This window comes from Schistocerca nitens, chromosome 11 (genome assembly GCF_023898315.1).
Source record: "Schistocerca nitens isolate TAMUIC-IGC-003100 chromosome 11, iqSchNite1.1, whole genome shotgun sequence".
Lineage (NCBI taxonomy): Eukaryota > Metazoa > Arthropoda > Insecta > Orthoptera > Acrididae > Schistocerca > Schistocerca nitens.
The window spans coordinates 154,250,778-154,269,021 of NC_064624.1; positions in this window are offsets into that span (position 1 = coordinate 154,250,778).

The window sequence follows — 18,244 nt, forward strand, 5'->3', positions numbered from 1 at the left end:
TGATTTTTGTTTTATTTACACTACCGCTTAAGTGGTAACGTGGCCGCACACTACATTGCAGGGAGTGTATCAGTGTTTTACAGCTCTTAGTTTGTAATTAAGTAAACTAATCAGATATTTATGTTTGATTACAGTTTAGATGTGACCAAACAGTCAGAATTGTCTGAGTATTAGGCCACAGTCCAAGGCATATTTCTGTGCTTAATGTTTCATCTTCCGATGCTGAGAACATCATCAGAGACTGTAAAGACTCGCATAGTAGCAAAAATTTAAACAAGCTCAGCATGTCAGACTGGTTATACCAGGACGTTGATTCTTCTGGGAAATGCAGAATTCTCAGCGAATTAGATTTCATCCGGAAAAATCGGGGAAATCTCATGGAATTTCATAAAATCTCGAGGAATTCAGAGTTTTTAACCTAGCCTTGAAACTTAATCTTATTCAGCTTTTTTTAATTTTTATTTATGTATTTTTTATTTATTTATCTTTTTTATTACAAAATTTGACGAATTACAGACTGCTTACAAACTAAGAAAAATGTAAAATCTTTTTCTTTTTATCTTCCCAGAACTACTTCATGCATTGGCAGATAGTTTGCCTCTGTTCATTTGACATCACCCTCCTAGGATGTGAATTCATTGTTGGACAGGAAATTTTGCAGTTTGATCAGTAGCCTGTTATAATGTTATATGGCCCCTTTTGCAATCTTTGATTTTCCCAGGTCCTTTTATCTCTCTTCTAGCCAACTCGTGGTGTATTTTAATTTGGAAATGAAATTATTGAGTTTCATAAATCACAAATTTTGAAATGCTTAATATCTGAAATTGTGTTACTTGTATAAATATAATTTCCATATAAGTTATTAGTGTTCAAAAACTGCAGTTAAACTATTGCTTATGGTTGGTATATAGCTCGGCTGAGAGGAAAGGAAAGTCTCCACCCCCCCCCCCTCTTGTGCCCCTACCCTACTCCTCAGCATTAATTTATCAGGAGCTTTTCGGAGTTCTGAGGGAATATTTTTCATAGTTTGAGTTACCGATTTGTATGCATATCGATGCAACGGTCGGCTGATGATGTCGTCAGACTGCTGCCTGAGATCACGGAGTCATGCTGATGTATATTATGAAACTTATAGTGGAGAAAAGTTGGCACCGTTCACTTTATTTAGCACGGAGATCCACAACTTGTCTAATTTACGTCCCCCCATGAACCACGGACCTTGCCGTTGGTGGGGAGGCTTGCGTGCCTCAGCGATACAGATGGCCGTACCGTAGGTGCAACCACAATGGAGGGGTATATGTTGAGAGGCCAGACAAACGTGTGGTCCCTGAAGAGGGGCAGCAGCCTTTCCAATAGTTGCAGGGGCAACAGTCTGGATGATTGACTGATCTGGCCTTGTAACACTAACCAAAACGGCCTTGCTGTGCTGGTACTGCGAACGGCTGAAAGCAAGAGGAAACTACAGCCGTAATTTTTCCCGAGGGCATGCAGCTTTACTGTATGGTTAAATGATGATGGCGTCCTCTTGCGTAAAATATTCTGGAGGTAAAATACTCCCCCATTCGACTCTCAGGGCGGGGACTAAGCAGGAGGACGTCGTTATCAGGAGAAAGAAAACTGGCGTTCTACGGACTGGAGCGTGGAATGTCAGATCCCTTAATCGGGCAGGTAGATTAGAAAATTTAAAAAGGTAAATGGATAGGTTAATGTTAGATATAGTGGGAATTAGTGAAGCTCGATGGCAGGAGGAACAAGACTTTTGGTCAGGTGAATGCAGGGTTATGAATACAAAGTCAAATAGGGGTAATGCAGGAGTAGGTTTAATAATGAATAAAAAAAAATAGGAGTGCAGGTAAGCTACTACAAACAGCATAGTGAACGTATTATTGTGGCAAAGATGGACACGAAGCCCACGCCTACTACAGTAGTACAAGTTTATATGCCAACTACCTCTGCAGATGATGAAGAAATTGATGAAATGTATGATGAGATAAAAGAAATTATTCAGGTAGTGAAGGGAGAAGATTGTTTAATAGTCATGGGTGACTGGAATTCGAGAGTAGGAAAAGGGAGAGAAGGAAACATAGTAGGTGAATGTGGATTGGGGGTAAGAAATGAAAGAGGAAGCCATCTGGCAGAATTTTGCACAGAGCATAAATTAATCATAGCTAACACTTGGTTCAAGAATCATGAAAGAAGGTTGTATACATGGATGAGCCCTGGAGATACTAAAAGGTATCAGTTAGATTATATAATTGTAAGACAGATTTAGGAACCATGTTTTAAATTGTAAGACATTTCCAGGGGCAGATGTGGACTCTGACCACAATCTATTGGTTATTGTAGATTAAAACTGAAGAAACTGCAAAAATTTAGTAAATTTTTCTGCAAACAAACCACTAAGAGTTCTTGCCTTGCCTTCTCATGTAAAGTGTACTTAGCCTTCAACTTTTTTTGGATGCAAGTCCTTTTACGTTTTTACTTTCTCTTGAAACTGATGGACTTCTTGCTCTGTGGTCATCCGAAGCTGGTTTTTCACATTGTGCAAGTCTCTAAGTGTGGAATTTTGAGCTGTACATTTAATTTAATATTAAAGATATGCCAATTCCCCCCCCCCCCCTCCCCCCAGCAGATAAGAGTGCTTGAGCTGTACTACTCACGTGAGTCATGTAAAAGGTTTCTGAGATGATTGTGGCTGCATGATAGGAATTAACATGGAATGGTGACTGTGACTGGAGCTAGACACACGGGACATTTCATTTCAGAAATTGTTAGGGGATTCGGTATTCCAAGATCCACAGTGTCAAGAGTGTGCCAGAAATACCACATTTCAGGCATTACCTCTCACTGGTCCACCCCCGGTAGGTGAGTGCTCAGCGCGACAGAATGTCAATCCTAAGGGCCCGGGTTCGATTCCCTGCTGATTCGGAGATTTTCTCCGCTCAGGGACTGGGTGTTGTGTTATCCTAGTCATCATCATTTCATCCCCATCGAGACGCAAGCGCCAAAGTGGCATCAAATCGAAAGACTTGCACCCGGCGAATGGTCTACCCGACGGGAGGCCCTACTCACACCTCTCACTAAGGACAGTTCAGTAGTGACGGCCTTCACTTAACAACGCAGAGCAGCAGTGTTTGCTTAGAGTTGTCAGTGCTGAATAACAAGCAACACTGCATGAAATAACAGCGGAAATCAGTGTGGGACGAACGACGAACATACACATTCAGACAGTGTGGCAAAATTTTGCATTAATGCTGTATGGCAGCAGATGACTGATGCGAGTGCCTTTGAGAACGGCATGGAACTGCCTGTAGTATCTCTCCTGGGCTTGTGACCATATGGGTTGGACCTAGACGAATGGAAAACTGTGGTCCAGTCAGATGAGTTCCAATTTTAGTTAATAAGAGCTGATGGTAGGGTCAAGTGCGGTGCAGACCCCACGAAGCCAAGGGCCCAAGTACAAGGCACTGTACAAGCTGGTGGTAGCTCCCTAATGGTGTGGGCTGTATTTACACGATCCAACTGAACCGATCATTAACTGGAAATGTTTATGTTCTGCTACTCGGAGACCGTCTGCAGTCATTCGTGGCTTTCACGTTCACAGGCAATGGTGTCATGCCAATGGGCCACAGTTTTTTGTGATTGTTTTGAAGAACATTCTGGAGAATTTAAGTGAATACTTTGACCACCAAGATTACCCGACGTAATTCCCATCGAACATTTACGGGTCATAATTAAGATTGATTGATTGATTTTTATTGCCCAGAAACAAAACATTTACAGGGATGTAAAGCTTGTGTAAGCAATGTCAATAAATGTACAAACAACAATGACAATAAATACACAAATAATTAATCTATGTTAGAAATTATGCTCACAGAAATCTTCCATTGTATAAAAACAATTTTGAATTAATAAAGTTCTTACAAATATCTTAAATTTTTTCAGCTCCAGACTCTTAACTGACTCTGGTAGTTTATTAAATAGCTTTACAGTGTGTTTGAAGCTGTTTTAGAGTTTTGGTATATGAGCAGTAGTCTTTTCTTACATCATTACAGTGTCATGTGTTATAACTATGTAGATCAGAATTCAGATCAAAACTAGACAAGTTCTTTTTAATGTACAAGAGACATTGAAATATGTATATGCATGGCAACGTCATAATACTAAGTTTTATAAATAATTCTCTACAGTGAGTTCTAGGTGGTACTTTACATATCACTCTGACAGCTTTTTTCTGGGCTGTAAATAAGCATTTTGAGTAGCAATTATTTCCCCACAAGATTGTCCCATACGTCAAATGAGAGTGAATATAACTATAATAGACAGAAAGCAAAATTTCCTCATCTACTGTTGCTTGTAATTTTCTGAGCATAAATATTCCTTTAGAAATTTTTGGTGTTAAATAATTCACATGTGCCTGCCAGCCTAAATTATGTTGCAAAATAATGCCAAGAAACTTTACGGGAACTGTCTCTAAGGTGATTCTATTGTTATAAGAAATGTATAATTCCTGTTTTTTATTTATTGGAATTGCACCAGTCAGAAAGTATATCTACCTTGAGTGAGGTAGAGTTGCTTATGTTATTGTTTGTAGGCACTGTAACACTTAAAACTGATAACATCTGCATAGAAATAACAGTTTGTAGTATCATCTACTACATTGCTAGGTAGGTCATTCATATATAATATGAACAAGAGAGGGCTCAAGATTGGCCCTGGAGGAACACCATGGTTAATGGGTAAGAAACTAGAATATTGGTTATTGAAGTAAACAGTTTGAGATCTATTAGATAAGTATGACTGAATAATTTTAACAGCAGAGACTGAGAAACCTACAGTTTTTAATTTCAGCAGCAGAGTGTTGTGGCACACAGTGTCAAACGCTTTTGATAAATCAAAAAACTTTGTACTTACAATAAATTTTTCTTTTGCTTCAAGACAGTTGCATATGTAGCTCATAACAGCATCACATGTTGATAGATTTTTCCTAAACCCAAACTGGCTATTTGAAAGTAACTGATGAGAGTCTAGAAAATTTATTATTTGAATACTCATTAGTTTCTCAATTACCTTGGATAAAAGTGGTACAAGAGAAACTGGCCTATAATTGCTAGGCAAATTGTCACCTTTTTTGTGGACTGGGATTACTTTAGCTACTTTTAATTTTTCAGGGAAACAACTTTCATCAAAGCAGTAGTTTATGATGTGACAGAGAACCTCTGCTATATTATGACTACTAAGTTTCAATATTTTAGAGCTGATGTTGTAAATATCCAGTGAATCACTTTTGCTAAGAGAAAGAATGACAGAGTGTACATCTTCTACACAAATGTGTTCAAAATAAAACACATTTTCCATAGCATTTTGGTTTTTATAGGCGACATCCAAATAGTAGCTAGGTTCATGTTTAGTATCAGGTATCTTAGTAACTACACTATCTACACTGTTTACAAAATAATTATTAAAACTATCAGCACTAATTTTGGATCTAGATACAAATTCTTTGCTACCCGATGCTAGATTCTCATTAATGATTTTCCACATTTCTTTTGGTTTATTAATAGCTTGTGCAACCAATTTGCAATTATATTCTAATTTAGCTTTCTTAATACCCATTCTGTACTGATATTTACATTCTTTATATCTTACTTTGGCATGCAGACAAGATAAATTCTTTGCTAGGTAGTAAAAATTGTTGCATTGATCTTTGAGTTTTCGTAGTTCCTGTGTGTACCACTATTTTATTGATAGTCGATACCCTGCTCATTTTAACACATTTGTTCTTTAGTAGCAGGCCAATGTTAAGTGCCCACATGAATAATTCAAGAAAGTTGTTGAACTGGTTTTCTGCTCCAGTGTTACCATACACACACAACCAATTAATTTCTCTGAGACATTTTAGACAAACAGATATATTACAGTCACTAATTGTACGTTGTGTCTTATAAATCACAGAAGGCTTGGTGACATTAAAAATCATTGCATCCATGTTTACATGAATAATAATTCCATGATGATGATTAGAAAGAAGAGTGTCATTTACATTTGTGTCGTATTTCGAAGATTGAAAAGTTGTAACAATATTGTCTATACAAGTACCCATGTTTACACTACCAGGTCTGGTGATTACATTCTTCAGCATGATATTCATCCCATAGCTTTTAACTAAGCTATTTATTTCCAAGTTGTCAGAAGTACTGGAGTTGAAATTAATATTAAAATCAGCCATTAGAATTGCATTAACTTTCATTAAAAACAATGTGTTTAATAAGATGTCCAACCTTTCAAAAAATTCTCTCTTATTTTCCAACACTGGGTTTCTATAAATACAGATACAGGCTGTTCCATAAGACACATTGTGAACAGGCAGATATTTCAAAAGTTTCCTCCACAGATAAATTTGTTACACTAGGTAGTGGCTCAAAAACAAGGTGGTTCTTAATTAAAATGGCAGAGCCACTCCGTTTCTTATCTTTACGGCAAAAGTAAGAGGCTACTTCAAAATCTGAAATGCCTGTCAAATTGATGCCATCAGGGTTCATCCAATGTTCAGCTAAACCAAGGACTTCTATTTGCTTTTCCACATTCAGAACATGCAATGCTTCTGTTTTTTCTAATAAGCCCTGTATGTTAAGAAACATAATGTTAGCAGTATAGTTAGCAATAATGTTATTAGATTTGGAGATACTGCCTGTTGAACTATTTATTTGCTGTTTGTTAGTATGGGTTAGGCCCTGGACAACAGGAAGTGACCAAGCCTGGTCTGGACTAGGCTTGGTCAGTGACTCACGTTTCCCTGGTTCTTTAAACCTGCTTTCATTTTACTATATTGGATTGATGTAGAACTACTCTCACTTAATTTAGTACCAAAGTCTAATACTACTATTTTGGAAAATTCAAGACACTTTCACTTACATATTTTTTTACCAAGACTGTTCAGGTGAAGTCCATGTAATGTATCAAATCTACTTCCTAATCTACTGATGTCTACAAATAATACATTTGTATATTTCTTACAAATATTAAACATAATTTCATTTGCTTTTCTTACTTCTAAATTGACGCAGGACCACATGGGTAGATCATGGCGGTGAGGCACTGAGAAAACTAAGGTGGTCAGTTTGTGCACAACATCCTGCACTGGCAACACGTTTGCAATTGTGGATGGCTGTAGAGGCAGCGTGGCTCAATATTTCTGCAAGGGACTTCCCACAGCTCGATGAGTTCATGTCAGGTTGTTGCACTATACCAGGCAAAATGAGGTCCGACACGATATTTTGGAGGTCACCTCAGTGCACATGTGCAGGCTGTTAGTTATCGAATAAGGATAACGTGAATGCTTCCTTGCTGCTTGAGTAGCATACTTTCTGTACTAGTAAATGGTTTGTTTCTTGTCCAGCACGTGAAATACGTTTCTCAACTGTAGTGTTGATCAGGTATAAAATGACGGCACCAACTGCACTTTCATTACAAATACTATGACCAATTTTGCTCTTACTTTGTTCATTAAATGATTGTGGGCAACTGTATCAAATGCCTTGCGGAAGTCAAGAAACCTGGCATCTACCTGGGAACCCATGTCTACAGCCCTCCGAGTCTCGTGCACGAATAGCGCGAGCTGGGTTTCACAAGATAGTCTTTTTCAAAACCTGTGCTGATTCCTACAGAGTAGATTTCTAGTCATTATACTCGAACATAATACGTGTTCCAAAATTCTACAACTGATTGATGTTAGAGATACAGGTCTATAGTTCTGCACATCTGTTCAACATCCCTTCTTGGAAACGGGGATGACCTGCGCCCTTTTCCAATCTTTTAGAATGCTACGCTCTTCTAGAGACCTACAGTACACCGCTGCAGCTAGAAACAGCACTGGAGTCTGCGTGGCACCTTCCAGAACCTCACCAACGTTCTTCCTGTGTGTCCTGCAACAGTCTGCACTGCAAAACGTGGCTACTTAGGCTTTTGACAGTTGACCACATTAATTTGACTGGACAGTGTAAATGAGAGAGAAATAGATTTTTAAATATTTCAATTAGGTTATGTAATGGTACGACTTTTGTACTCTTTTGGACGGTATCAGGCTCATTAATACTTGGAAATCATAGTCATCGTCATAATTATTTGTCCATAAAACTTTACAGTGTCTTGGACATCATCATTTTTTTGTACATTTACAATGATATCGTGCCGTACTGTAAGTAGCACATCGTGTATAAACATTACCACCACTAATATACGCCCGCATCTCGTGGTCGTGCGGTAGCGTTCTCGCTTCCCACGCCCGGGTTCGATTCCCGGGGGGTCAGGGATTTTCTCTGCCTCGTGATGGCTGGGTGTTGTGTGCTGTCCTTACGTTAGTTAGGTTTAAGTAGTTCTAAGTTCTAGGGGACTGATGACCATAGATGTTAAGTCCTATAGTGCTCAGAGCCATTGAACCACTAATATACTGCAGTATACAGAAGTAGAACCGTCGATAATGGAGCTCAGATTTCTATGCGTGAGTATAAACATCTTTCAATTAACAAATGTTTCAATTTCCCATCAAAAAGAGTTCCGTACAGTTGCTTGACATTATTTGGCAAACTAATTTAGAATTGTCTTCTGGCTTCAAGTGGACTGTGATCTGTAGCTCAGTATCCTAGGATAATTACATCTAGTTCATGTATTGTAATTATGAATGTCTCTATTTTTTACACTCATATCATCATTCTCTTCTACAAACATAATAGTCTGAAAGACATTCAGTGAATACTGTCATAAATTATAATTTTTGAAGTAGTTTCTACAGGACTGTCATTTGCCCATATTACTAATTTTCCTAACTGCTGTCTTTTGAGGCCCAAATATTCTATACATGTAGACACTGGGTCTCTCATCCCAATTTTATGTTCCATATCACAAATGCAAGTGGATTAATTCACAAATACACTTGTTTAAGGACAGGAAGGGTTATTATATTTGAGACACATTTTAGTAAGTAAATATTGCAACTAATATTTTTACAGCTTTAGTTAATACGCTCTTCCCATGTAAGATGTTCATTAACCACAGTCCTAAAACCTTATGATTACTGGATACACCAAATGTAGACAGTGATTCAGTATGGGATATGTTATAATTTAACAATAACTTCATTACGACAATCTTGTCCTTATTTTGTGTAAGTTTATTCAGTGTTAGATATTCTGTGACCTGTTCATAGTTCTCTTTATTGCTTTGGAATGCTAGGCACCCAGCACAGCCCCAGCTAGTAAATGATAAATCGTCAGCATAGTTAACTAGCTTTGAGTCTTGCAGCTGTGTTGCGTCAATGATGTATACAAGAAACAAAAATGGTCCAAGAATACTTCCATGGGGGCTCCACAGTCAACAGTTTTGTATGCTCATTTTAGGATCTTTCATTCTTATAACATAGTTTAGTATACTTTTATTTTGGAGATAGGAGCTTAAAATGTTCTGTGCTGCTGCTCTTATACTGTAAGTTTCTAATTTGTATAGCAGTACTGCATGATTCACAAAATCAAAGGCCTTAGCGACTTTTCTAGATTTGTCTGTGTTCCCTTTTTCCAGTCTGTTTGCAGTTCATGAAAAACAGTTGCTGCTGCTGTTATTGTGGACCACTATTTTCGGAACCCGTACTACAAGTTGTTGCACGAGAAAGATTAGATTCGATCTAGAATTACTCTTCCAAGCACCTTGCCAAGCAATGAAGTCAATGACATTGGCTGTAATTATTTTATCAGTGGTTGGTCCTTTTTCATACTGTGGTTATCTCAGTAATTTTTAAAAGTTCAGGATTGGCCCCCTGACCAATTGAACAATTTATTAAAGGTGCTATTGGTGTTATTAATTCATTTTTGCAGTCTGTAAGTGAAGTAGTCCTATCCACTAGATGGTTTTGTTTCGAGATTATTTTCATAATTTCATATTCTTACAATCTTTAGGAAAAATGAATTACAGAAATGCTTTAACTGAGTTTATTTCTAACATTGTTTCATCAATTTCTTTTCTGCACACCTCACTAAAATGTTTTGTGAAAGCCTCACACACTGTCTTTGGCTCACTTCCAATATTCCATTTTCTTCTACTGCTATATTACTGCAATCTGGATAATCTCTATTTTCACTTTCTTTACCATCTTCCGGACTGCTTTTCTAATGTTACTAGATTCACTTACCTGTTCAGCATAATAGCATGCTTTTATAGTTTCGGGTATTCCCTGTGGTTAAAAGTATTGCGATTTCAGTCTCTGAACATTACATATAGGTCTTTCATATTTTCCTTTAATATGTGGATTTCTGGCGGAATTTTAAGATTCTTATAGAAATGGCCCCACATTTCATCAATAGCATCCAATTTGTACAACTTTTGCATCTCTGGGAGCAAGGTTCTCATTGAGCTTATTATGGCCAAATTTCTTTTGTATGGGAATAAATCACTATGCAGAACTATCTTGTGGTCTGTATTAATCTCTACAGACTGAGCTCTATGAGATAGCTTTCAATAGCTCTTACCATTAATTCTTCACTATTTAAATTTAAACATGGTGAATACAAGATTATGAATCAAGTGTTATTTTGGTGGGTAATGAATTTTTATGGATATGGTTGTAGCAACATTAACAATCAGAATATGTAAGATAATTTACATTAGAGCATAAATGTTCACATCTGCTATATTATAATCTGTTACTTGTTTGTTGATATTTTAGTCAGAAGTTCTTCTAGGTGGCAGAATAATTCATTCACATCACTATTTGGTGATCTGTACAGTTCATTTTTACTGCTGCTGATTCAAAGGCATCTCCACAGCGAGTTCATCAATGTTTTCACACGGAATTTTATTTCTGAGATTCATGCCTACGCCACCACCCTTGTGTATCTTTCTACAACATGCACTCGTAATTTTGTAATCATTTAACTATGAGTCTCTTTTGTCTTCCATCCAAGTTCATTAACACTATATAAGTGAAGTTTCTGCTCTCCCCCTCTCTCAGAAATTCATCAGCTTATTCTGTTTTATTGGTTATGTACTGGACATTCTTTTACACTTTTAGCCTTTTTTTCCCCTTCTTATGTGCACACTGAAGGCTGATTTACACATGCTAGAACTTATTTTATTAGCAAACAGTAGTATTATCAATCTCTAGGGCAGAAATTAAGGAAATAATGAATGTTAAAGTACAGAGAGGTGCCCCGTTTGATTCAAATCATTACCTCTCCAAGATCAAAATTAATTTCATTCCTCTCAATAAGGCCGTGAAAACCAGAAATAAAATTCATAAATATGACATTGTAAAGCTCAAATTCAATCAAAATGTATTGGAACAATACCACTAGCAACTAATACTGCAATCCTGGCAGCTAAAAAGTAGATGTTGGAACGAGGTTTGTGACGAGGTGATGGCCCAAAGAACAAGTGCCTAGAAAAAGTGGAACTCGACCAAGAGACCTGAATATTTTGATGTATTCTGTGAAGTTCAAAAACATGCAGCAGAACTTTATGAAGGGCTAAGCAATTGTATGAGAAACAGCAGTTAGAACAGATCGATCAGGATTTCTGGAAAAACAATGCCTTACACTTAATAGCAGATGTTCAAGTCAAATTTGAAAGGATACCAAGCCGCTAGTCTTTGTTTTAGAGATGAGAATGGAAAGCTCGGTCTGACCAACAAAGAAAACTGCACGATCATGTCTTGTTATTTTGAAAACCTACTTAAATGTGATGAACCGAAAGCAAGATTCGCTGTGTGCCCCAATCCACAAACTACCCAACTCGTCTCCACCTGGTAAAGAGGAGATCAGATATCAACAACCACCTTAAGAATAATAAGGCAGCTGGAGAGGATTCAATAGTGGTGGAACTACTGAAGCTGGCAGATAATAAAACTATAGATGTACTAGTCAAACTTTTTGAGGAGATCTGGAGAACTGGGATGGTACAAACTGATTGGCAGTCAGCTTTAATTCATCCTCTACACAAAAAAGGCGATAAAAATAATGTCAATAACTATAGGGGCATCTCATTAGTATCTGTTCCAAATAAGATTCTCTCCAAAGAAATACAGAACAGAATAGGTCACCTTGACCAACTGATTGGGGAACATCAAGATGGTTTCTGAAAGGACCGTTCTTGCCCAGAACAGATCTTTAACCTGAAGACCATCATCAGGTACAAAAAAACTAGAGGAAATAACTATGTGGCCGTGTTTGTTGATTTTCAGAAGGCATATGACTCCATCAACTGAGAGGCATTAATGAATATTTTGGAAGAGTTTGGGGTGGATGATACATAAAAAAAAGCTGATCATATGAACTCTAACACAGTGTCAAAAATAAAATTTATGGATGAGATCTCAGAACCTTTACAATCAAAACGGGTGTAAGACAAGGAGAGAGACTATCCCCACTCCTTTTCAACTGTGTCTTGGAAAGGTCATTCGAGAGTGAGAAAAGCTGTTAGCCCAAGAAGAAACATATGAAGAACGACTCAGACTTGGTCCTAAGAACAAAGGGGTGTATATTGACTGCTTGGCCTTTGCAGATGACCTGGCTATTTTTGCTAACAACAGAGAGTCAGCAGTCAACAAGCGGTGAAGTCATCCAGGAGAATGGATTAGAAGAAGAAGCAATTAATGTCAGGATGAGGAAGTTAGACCAAGCATACCAACTGACAATGAATACCTATAACAAAACGTCTATGAGTATAGGGGCCAAGTTCCGACATTATAATACAATTGTAAAACCTGAGTGCTTATACACATCTGAAACTTTGACCATGAACAGGGAAGGTCAAGCTGAGAAGCTGAAAAAGTGAGACACTGGATATTAAGGAAAATCCTAGGTAATAGATGGGTTGATGGACAATGGCGAATGAGAGCAAATGAGGACTTGTGCAGCAAGACAGAACCTATCAGAGCATCCATTAAGAAGAGACGATTGTTATTTTACGGTCATCTGATGAGGATGGACGGTGACCACCCAACAAAAAGAATATGGAGTTTCATCCACTCTAAGAAAACAAGGCCGAGATGGTTCGATGAATGTGAAAAAGATCTTAGGCAGATTGGTATCTCATAGAGAAATTCGTGACAGGAACAAATTTAGAAGATTGGTGAACAACTACCAAGGTTTTAAAATGGCATCAACGTCCAGAAGATGGAGAGGACCTTTGTCTGAAGAGCGTAAACAGGCACTTCTTGGTGGGCTCAGAAGATACTGGCAGGAAGTCAAAGCTGAAACAAGAACAAGACCTAGACACTAAAATGAAATTGGTTGTTATCACGTGGTCCATAGAGGCTCAACTCAGGGGGAGGAAAAAAAGGGGTCAATAGATGCTTCAAAGTTCCATTAATGTAGAGAGGACACACTGCATTAATACAGATAATTCATATTTTTTAGTAGAAATTACATTATTTCAAATCTACTGCTTGCGCGACTGACATTACTCTGCTTACATTTTCTGCCCTCAACAGTCACAGTGTAACTGGGCCCCCCCTCCAAGATCGACCACGTAACATATCTTACCAGTTTTCCGAATTCTCTCAGGATGCCTGACACATAACCACTTGATAATGGCATTGCGAGCCAAAACTGGTCATTCTATTTAACATTAATGTAAACTGCAACTGGTGCTGTTATTCTATTCCAAATTAATTTTTTAAAATGAAAAGTACTGCATAATTCTTATCTTTGTCCTCAGCTTTGATTTTTCCTTGTAAAAACGATCTTTTCTGACCTAACAATGCTTACCTTTCTCTGTTAGCCAATTTGAAGTTAGAATTCTACTTAACACCACGTGAGGTAGTTCAGCTCACTTCTTTAATAAAAATAGCTATGTAATATCCTGTAGCAATCAAAGCAGCAGCAGAATCACTCTAGGTCCAAAATGGCTGCTGGTATCTTGGCCACACTTTTCTTATTTAGCACTGCACTCAGCTCCATACACCCAGAAACTTCACTTACCTCCACTGGCATCTCAGTTACTTTCTTTTTAATTAGCAGACAAAATTTAAACCTCTTACATTCAAACCCATTAAGCAGCTGCATCATTGGTCCACAAGTTCCTTTAAAAAGATTTTACACACAAAGGTGCACACGCATGCCAGGCCAATACACACAGTACATTGTGGAGAGTACCTTGTATTACTAACCTCTTATTTTGCCTTCAAGATCCGTACACGAGGTATACATTTGTAACAGTACAATTGTTCTGCAGTCAGTCACACACACACACTGGTTCTCCAAATTTTCTCAATAGTGTTTTACAGAAAGACTGTCATCTTCCAGAGATTCTCATTTCAGCTCAAGCAGCATTTCCATAAAACATGTTGATCAAACACAAACTAGCAGCATCCCTCGGAATTTCTTCGACGTCTTCCTTCAATCTGACCTGGTGAGGAACCTGAACACTAGCAATACTAGAGAATCGGTCTCCTTTGTAAATGAGCTACACATTCCGAGGATACTCGCAATAAACTGAAGTTGACCATTTGCCATACCTACAACAGACTATGTTCTCATTCCATTTTATATCACTTTGCAGTATTAATCCGAGAGATTTAATCGGCGTGACTTTGTCAAGCAACACACCAACAAAACCATTATCAAGCACAGGATTGTTTTTCGTACTCATCTGCATTAATTCACATTCTTCTGCATTTAGAACAAGCAGCCACTCACCAAACCAAATATAAATTCTGTCCAAGTCATCCTCTATCCTCGTTCAGTCACTCCGTCACACCACCTTCCCATACACCTCAGTCAACAACCACAGATTGCTGCCCACTCTATCATTTATTTATACATGGGACAAGAGTGGTTCTATCACACTTCTGACAAAACACTGGTCTCTGATGAACACCCACTGTCCAGGCTACTTGTATACGAGTTAAAGACTCAAATGTCTACTGAAGTTATAGAATCTATAGTGATTTACAATGAGTGTCTTTCCAGAGCTCTCACCTCACATCACTGACCCACCAGACACTGCACTGCTCCCTCAAAATTGCACTTCCAGTATAATTCTCTTGTAATGAGATTTTCATGTCGCCAAGTGGATTCGATGTGGGGCCGATACACATTTCCTGAAATTCGGGAGCAATCTACTACTGCATGCAGCTATTTGCACCATCGAACGATCTGTGTACCTTAATTATAAGGGGAGGAAGGGGGCAGAGGGAGGGGAGAAATATTGGCATTAATTTGTGTTTTATTTACAAAAAAATTATTCTAACATAATGATTGTATTCACTGTCATCCTTAGTGGAAGAATTGTCATCGTCGCCATCTTCCCATAGAATGTTGCCCTCGGTTCTGTCCAGTGAATTAGTGATAAGACATTTTTGAAGGATTTTTCCACCAATGGCAGCAGATTGGAGTCTCATACTCCTTTCACCCACTAACAGATCTGGCATCTGGGACAAATCTGGTCACTTGGCTTTTGTACTCAGTCTGAACTTGGGGTTTTCATTAGCCATCCATTGCATATATTGCTGTTTAAATGCAGCTTTGATACCACTATATACAAATGTTTAGTGGTTGCAGATTTTAGGCCACCAGAGATAATGACCAAGTCAGTTATCCCTTTTTGTAATTTTTCTCACACTTCCTCAACTGTATTTCTGTGGACGCTGTCACCCTGTCAACCACAAGGTCATTGTCTGTCCACCCTTTCATATTCACTCTCACCAATATGCTTTTCATTGATATGTTCAAACTAGTTTTTCTTTTGAACATCACGCAAGGTGGCAGCTTTCATCCATTGCTAATTACACATATCAATTTAAACCTTTATTCCTCACCGCTACCAGTTTGTACAATGACGCTGGGTTCCTCTTTTGACCCTCGTTACCATTTTGCAGTAATCTATGTAAATGTTTGCAGCACAAATTTATCACATAACGATAAAAATTCACTTTTCATTCTTAATCACCTCTCTGGAAGCCTTGTGCACTTCAAACGAAAAATTTTGATAGCTCTGAAATCAGTAATGCCTAATTCTTTGGCTAAAGCCAATGCTTTGAGTTGGCACATTCACTGCACACTGTGCATCCGTATTGTCACTGCTTATCTACAAGAGGTGTTTAATAAGTATTGCAACACTTTTTTTCTTGACCAATTTCGGTTGAAAAAATGCGGAATTTTTTGTGGGACATCATGGAATATTCCCACATTAGCACCTATAGTTTCATGAAATTCCAATAAGTGACGGCATTATACGTAGCCTTCGAAATGGCGTCTGTAATGGAAGAGCGTTCCAAGCAGATATCTGTTATTTAGTTTCTTTTGGCAGAAAACCAGAGCATCACAGATATTCATAGGGGCTTGCAGAATGTCTACGAAGACCTGGCAGTGAAAGAAAGCACAGTGAGTCATTGAGCAAGGCATCTGTCATCAGCTCAGCAAGGTAGCGCAAATCTGTCCGACCTCCTGCTTGCTGGCCAGTCGCTCACAGCTGTGACTCGTGCAATGTTGGAACATGAGGATACTCTCTTTAGAGGTGATTGACAGATCACAATCAACTGGACATTTTAGTTCGTAGTGCTGACCCAATCATTCACCTGTTGAGGTACTGACAAGGGAACCTCCCCATCGCACCCCCCTCAGATTTAGTTATAATTTGGCACAGTGGATAGGCCTTGAAAAACTGAATACAGATCAATCGAGAAAACAGGAAGAAGTTGTGTGGAACTATGAAAAAATAAGCAAACTATACAAACTGAGTAGTCCATGGGCAACATCAAGGATGATGTGAGCACACGAACGCTGTGGTCCTCTGGTTAGGGTGAGCAGCGGCGGAGTGAGAGGTCCTTGGTTCAAGTCTACCCTCGTGCGAAAAGTTTACATACTTGATTTTTGCCAAAGTTATGATCTGTCCGTTCATTCATTGACGTCTCTGTTCACTGTAATAAGTTAAGTGTCTGTGTTTTGCGACCGCACCGCAAAACCGTGCGACTAGTAGACGAAAGGACGTGCCTCTCCAATGGGAACCAAAAACGTTTGATTCAGGAAAACACTTCTATACAACACTGGTGACGGCATGTGCATCACATGACAGGAATATGTTGTCACCCCACCTAACTTTCACACTTGGCGAATGGGTAAAAAGATTCTTCTACCTTTCCCGATTTAGGTTTTCTTGTGGATGTGATAATCACTCCCAAAAAAGTGATGAAAACATAAGTGTGTGTCACATAAACTGCAACAAATGAATGCAACAGTTTCACAGTCGCACAGTTTTCTCTGTGCTCTGTCAAAACATATGTTTTTAACGTCCAAACTGTAACATGAGCGACACAAAACGTCATGAGGATTGAAAATGAAAACACTGTTTGATTAAAATACCATATCTATTATATTGCATATTAATATAAAATTCTAAGCAAGAAATAAATGAATTCTTTATTGCGTACAGCTGGATGGTTTTTTTTTTTTTTTTTTTTTTCTCTCCACACTCCGAAGTTTGCGGTCTGATCTTAGAGTTCTACATCCGGGGAGTATAGAGATCACTGATCTACAGTCACCATCTTCTCCAGTTTCAGCTCTTTGGAGACAATGGGCAGCCATTCCTCAACAAAATTCAGACACGTTATTAAAATTGTCCCAAGCAGAATTCAAACTGTCATAAAGGCAAAGGGTGGAAATTCGCACTAATAGGTGTCCCAATACTTTTGATCAGAATGTGTGCAACGTGTGTCGCATCTGAAGACAGTCCACATTTGAAATGCTGCTCGTCACCTACTACTGACCCCAAGCAGTCAACGAGGCTTTCTCCGAAAACCGTGCTGTGAACGGCACCAGACTTCGAAAAACGCTCTCCTCGAGACTGACACAGCTGAACTCCAAGGGTGGTGTAAGTTTACACCTCCTGATAAGTACTACAGTAATGAATGCGAGAAGATAGTTTGTACAGCCTCCTACGTGTCTGCAGAGTTACACACTCGAGGCCATCAACATATGTCCAAAAAACATCTGAAGGTGTCGTATGTGTGTTTGCTCTCAGCCCATGGTGATGAAGGAAGCAATATTGGGTTTAATGCCCCGTCAACAATGAGATCATTAGAGACTGTGCATGAGCTCGGGTTGTGTCAAGGATGAGGTAAGAATTCAGGACAGATTTAGGTAAATCTGGATGGCTGGATGCGGGTTTGAGCCTTCATCCTCCTGAAAGCAAGTCCACTGTGCTAACCACTGCACCACTTCACCCAGTTGTGGATGATAAGAGCACATCTGTGTAC